Source organism: Lithobates pipiens, unplaced genomic scaffold (genome assembly GCF_037356315.1).
Source record: "Lithobates pipiens isolate NorthernLeopardFrog02 unplaced genomic scaffold, aLitPip1_a1.2 Scaffold_25, whole genome shotgun sequence".
Taxonomy (NCBI): domain Eukaryota; kingdom Metazoa; phylum Chordata; class Amphibia; order Anura; family Ranidae; genus Lithobates; species Lithobates pipiens.
The window spans coordinates 58270458-58276457 of NW_027507787.1; the positions used below are offsets into that span (position 1 = coordinate 58270458).

General features: G+C 41.1%; 1 protein-coding gene across 25 annotated transcripts in view; it reads left to right on the forward strand.

Moving 5' to 3' along the window:
* CAMK2G (calcium/calmodulin dependent protein kinase II gamma) overlaps nt 1–5685 on the forward strand; it is a 361588-nt gene extending 355903 nt beyond the window's left edge. For 24 of the 25 annotated variants that reach the window (XM_077454505.1, XM_077454508.1, XM_077454506.1 and 21 more), the window contains one exon: nt 3369–5685. The gene's annotated coding sequence lies outside the window, so the exon portion shown is untranslated. The remainder of the gene's footprint in view (nt 1–3368) is intronic. The other variant, XM_077454530.1, reaches the window with a different exon arrangement.
* The last annotated feature ends 315 nt before the right edge of the window (nt 5686–6000 follow it).

The following is a 6000-nucleotide window of genomic DNA, read 5'->3' on the forward strand; positions in this document are numbered from 1 at the left end:
GGTCTGAAAAGGGGGTGGGGATGAGCTAGCACCCCCCCCCCCTCACGAACCGTACCAGGCCGCATGCCCTCGCCATGGGGGGTGGGTACTTTGGGGCAGCGGGGCCTGTGCCTCCCCACCTCAAAGCACCTTGTCCCCATGTTGGTGAGGACAAGGGCCTCTTCCTGACAACCCTGGCCTTTGGCTGTCGGGTCTGCAGGCAGGGGCCTAATCAGAATCTGGAAGCCCCCTTTTACAAGGGGGACCCCAGATCCCTTGTAAAGATACATTGTACCCCACCCATTCTAAAAAAAATAAAAAAAAGTGTCAAAAATAAAACACAGCACACAGGGTGTTAAAGTAATTTATTAAGGCAGCTTTGACGTCTCTGATCCGCTGATGTCTTCTAGCCTTCTCCGATTCTTCTCCCCTCTCCAAGTCTTTTCCGCTCTCTCTCTGGTTTTTCTCCCTCTGGTGTCCTTTTATGAAGCAGTGAAATCTATTCACTGCTTCATTCTCCGGCATTCACATAGGAGATCTTTCTCCTCTGTGTGCCACTATATGAAGCGGAGTAGATCGTTTCACCCTTGGAGGTGTGAAGCGATCTACAAACGCTTCTAACACTGGAGAATGGCCCCTAATACTGTAATCTCGTGAGACTTTACGAGATTACAGTACTAGAAATTCACTCATACACACAGATGTCATTATATTAAGCAGTGATAAATTATCACAGCTCAATACACTGACACGCGGTGTGATTAATGTTAGTGAAATAAAGCGTCCCCCTACATAATATATACATGTATACACACACAGACATTATATATACATGTATATACACACACATTATATATATATACATATACACATTATATGTATATATGTATATATATGTATACACATACATATGACAGGGGGACATGGTTACAGTGTTGGGGGGTCTGAACGAGGCATAAGGAAGTTAATTATCTTCCTCTTTCCTCCTCAGATCCCCCTGATTCCCTCTTCACTACCCCGGTTCTCCACCTCTGAGTTGGTGAATCGGGGCGTGTGAATTCTGACACAGATCACAAGTGAAGCGCTGAGATCGCAGCTTCATAAAGTGACCGTTACTGTGTCAGTCTATGAGGATTCTCCATGTGCGGAGATAATCGGCGGGAGAACAAGTTCAAACACATCTCCCCCGATTATCTCTGGTTTATATACTGTTTATGGGCTGTGATCAGCGGCGATCCTCTGGATCTCCACTGATCATTGCTTCATAAACGGACACCTCTGTCCGCTGTCTTCTCCGCTATCTTCTCACTCTTTTGCTGGGTCTTCTCCCTTTGTTCTTCTGATGTTGAATTGATGCTCTCTCCCGCTCTAATGCCGGGTGCATGGTGTGCCACTACTTAAGCTGGCCATACACCTATAGATTATCTGCAGATTTTCTATGGTTAGATGGAAAAAGTGCAACAGATTTCTCCATGTTAGCTAAACTGTGTGGATGGAGGAATCTCCCACTTTTTCCATCTAGCCATAGAAAATCTATAGGTGTATGGCTAGCTTTATATTGGCATGGGGCATGGTCACCGCCTGACACCATCCGGCGCCCCCGACCCTTATGATGTCACCACCCGGGGAATGATGGGCGATGATGTCATAAGGGGTGGGTCTCCGGTGACCCTGCCCCATGCCAATAAAGTAGTGGCACACTGTGTACCCGGCATTAGCGCGGAGAGAGTGTCGAGTCAACGTTGGAAGAAAACAGAGGGAAAAGACAGCAGAGAAGACTCAGCAAAAGGGCCGGCAAAAGAGCTAGAAGATAGCGGAAAAGACCCAACAGAGGCAGAAGACAGTGGACAGAGGGAGTAGAACCAGAGAGAGAGCAGAGAAGAATCCGCAGAGGCAGAAGACAGCGGGGAGGCAGAAGAGCCGGAGAGGGGAGAAGAGATTGGAAGAGATGACGGAGCTGCCTTAATAAATTACTTTAAAAACATGTGTAAAGTGTATTTTTGACACTTTTTTTTTTTTTTTTTTAGGTGAATGGGTAGGGGTACAATGTACTCCATACTAATTCACATAGGGTGGGGGGCCGGGATCTGGGGGTCCCCTTGTTAAAGGGGGCTTCCAGATTCCAATAAGCCCTCTGCCCGCAGACCCCATCAACCAACAGCCAGGGTTGTCGGGAAGAGGCCCTTGTCCTCATCAACATGGGGACAAGGTGTTTTTGGGCCCCTCTGCCCCAAAGCACCCACTCCCCCATGTTGAGGGCATGTGGCCTGGTATGGTTCGGGGGTGGGGGCGGAGCACTCACTCGTCCACACCCCCTTTCCTGACCTGCCAGGCTGTGTGCTCACATAAGGATCTGGTATGGATTTTGGGGGAACCCCCATGCCGTTATTTCAGTGTTGGAGTTCCCCTTAAAATCCATCCATAATCTATACCAGACCGAAGGGCCTGATATGCTCTTGGAGGGGAACCCATGCCCATTTTTTTAAAAATATTTGGCGTGAAGTTCCCCAGATCATCAGCAAGTCGTATGCCAAAGTCGGGTCAGTCAAGACGACAATCTGACTTTGACCCAACTTTAGTGATATTCAGTGGGCTGAAGTAGGATCAAAGTCAGACCAAAGTAGTGCAGGGAGCATTTTCAAAGTCGGACCGACTTGTGTCACACCAGTTAAGAGCTCCCATAGGGAAACATTGGTTTTCACGCGTCATGCGACTTGAGCTCCCAATGTCAGAGTGTTTGTCATACCAGTGTGTGAACCCGGTCTAACTTCAACTTGCTTATTTAAGCTTTGACAAAAAAAACTTGGAAGCTGCACCAGATTTCACACTCTTCACTTTTAGTAAATCAACCCCAGTGTCTCTGCTATACTGAAATAACAAGCAGCATTGTCAGTCCTGCCTGCTGGACTATAGAACTCTGGGATTTATCTGCCAGTAAATGTTGCTGCTGGTCTTGATATAGACTTTAGGGTTGTTTTTCTAAATGCTTTCATTAGGCAATGACTAAGAATACTAAAGACACTACATTTTCACTGAATCATAGATGAGAAACAGGCAGCAGTTTTGGCACGCTGAATACTATAGAAGCTGTTATGGCAAAAGATGGCTTACAGGCCTTCACTTCTGTTACTCTGGTTTCCACAAGCTTCTAGATTTACTCCTAATTAGAATCCGCTTTGTAGGATATGGCTTCTTGCACTGTAATTCTCACAAAATCTTGTAGCTGCAGTCGGATTTTAGGTAGCAAAGTGCCAGGTTCTATAATAAAATAAAAGTAAATGCTGTCATAGTATGCGTTATAGTATATTGTTCCCCTAATTTATTTTATAGTGTTGCTTTTCCTTTCATTTTATAACCACATTCCTTGTTTTTTTGTTTTCTTTAAACAGCCTCTCCCGTGGAAGAACCTCTTTCTATTGAGCGAGTGTGGATCGCCCAAACGACGGCAACTGTCCCGTTCGTTCGGAAGTTTTAAAAAAGATAAAAAAGTACATAAAAATTAAAAAAAATAAAAATATTGATGCCGGCAGTAGCCAAAAATGCACGAAAACCCTGCATGCATTCTGAGGCTGAAGCAGCTGCTGGCTAATTTGTTGTATTTCATGGATCCATCGTGTCTGTTCCTGCTGTACGGAGGTGTTTTTAAAGTTTCAAAATGAGCAAAAACTAATATAAAATAGTATATATATATTGTTAGATTAAAATCAGGCTGAGGATTATGCAACTTCTTTTAGAATGAGGAAGGTTGAGACGGCCACCTGAAGCATCATTTGGGAAAAATTACAAAACTAGTAAGATGTGTATGGACCAGATGTTTTCATTGAAAAAGCTGCTGGTTCATGTAATGCTGTTGTAGAGAAAGGAAGGGGTGTAGTTTTATGAGGACTGGCGCCTTCATCTGTTAAGTGTCGACTTTCAAAAGTGATAAGATAGAGCCACGAAAGGAGGTGTTGATTTTGTTGCATCCTCTCTTTATTTTATTTTTTAATGACTATTAAAACCTTCTAGGTATTGTCAGCTGAGCTGTTGGTTAACCTCCAATGTAGCACTGAGCTGGAGATATCGTTATCCATCCAACTGGCTCCCAAGAGCAGAACTTGGTCTATGTTAAGAAGGGAATGGGCAGGGGAGAATTATTACAGAGATACAAAGCTATATAAAAATGAATATAGAATGTACATCCTGCAGAAGGAACCATTCATTAGTGGCAATGTTAATATAATAAATTTTTGGTATGAACTCTTCAGAGAAAATAGACAAAAAATAGAAACTGCCATGTTATGGGAAGTGTTGATGCATAGACACCTTCCCTTGTGGTATATATGTAAAGGGGGCTCATATATTTTCACAGCGATAAAGCTTTGTGTACTATTAAGCAGATTTGGAGACAGTCTGCTTGTAAGTCATGTGTGGTCTGTCATGAGTGAAACGATACACTGAACTCAAATGCGTAGAGATGTATGCATGTCTTTCTATACTTGCCTGCACCTTCTAAACTGTGTGCTCTGATGGCCCCTCATTTTTTACTTTTTTTTTTTTGTGCAAGAGGGTGAATAGTGTCTGACAACTTCATTTTTTTATTTTTTTTTGAAAACTAAGTCTTTAAGATGTCGTCTCTTTTTTTTTTTTGTAAAACCCTCCACTTTCCCTCATAAACGGTATCTAAAATGACATTCACCTCATTTGCAAAATGCCATTTAGATTCAAAAGAACTCTTGATGTTCTTGTTTGTGGGTTGTCCTTTATAGAGAGCTAGGCTTTCTTTGTATCCTATCTGAATAAGCAGATATGTAATCTAGATTTTGCATATCAAACCTTGTTAAGCATACAAATGCACAAACTGTAATTTGCCTTTTTTTTCGCAAGTCCAATAAACAGCAATCCACTTTGAGCATTTATACACGCTGATGTAGAACTGCAACAGAAAGTCTGTTTTTAGGAGTTTTGAATTTCTTTGGTCGCCTTAATTACACGCACAAAATAGAAAAAAAAAATACAATAAGATTGAAATTTGTGTTTTCCTTTCTTATAAAATTTCTAGTGAAAATCTATGGAAGCGCATCAAAACCCACATCAAGGCTCATCGATGCGCGTTAACGCGTAGTCTTGTATTTCCAAAATGCGTTTCAATGCACTTTCTATTGAATGTCAGTGTGTGTGTCACAACACACATTGTTGTGCATTATGATGCATCAACATGCATCTTGAAGCATGGATTTTGTTGTATTTATATTGATTGCAATGGAAAATGCATAAAAAAAAAAAAAAAGCGCAAAGATGTGAGTTCAGCTAATATGAAAAAGAAGGCTCTTTGAAGGTTTGCTGTTGGAAATTGTTAAATTGCCATTGTTGCACAATTTGGACTTAAAAAAATGTTTTGATAGGTGCATGTCATGGTATGTCAACCCCACTTGTGATAAAATTAATAGTATGTTGGGCTTACAGAAGACATTTGTATTTGTGAAAATTTGCACATGGCCTAAGCATGTTCTCCAGAATTCCTGAGATGACCAGTGCAAGATGTAATGGAAAGAAATTATTAGATGGCTAAGTATTAAATCAGATATTGACGTAAACGAGAATGGGGTTAATACAAATCAGTTTGGAATGCTTGTGTGAAATTTATAAGAGCACACGGGGTGGGGGGGTGGGGGGGCTTTTTTCATGGTTTTCAGGGAGAATTTTTTTTTTTTTTTTTTTTTTTTTTAGTTTTTATTTAAACAGCACTAAATCTTAACAAGCTGGGAAGAAAAGCTTTTGGCTTTTTAAGTTAAAAGGGAAAACCAAACAAAAAATATATGCAGTTAAGAAAAGTTATGCATGTCTTCTTTAGGTCTGCTCCGTCACTGTCTGTTTACTTGATTAAAATATGAGAATCGCTCTGTATTTAGTGCATCTTTCTAAGAACAATAAAAAAAACTTTATATTTTTCTGTTATTTTTTTTTTCTTTTGCACTGTCTTTGGGGATTTTTTTCTTTTTAAGTTAATTAAAAAAAAACTTAGCTTGGTATGGTCATTAT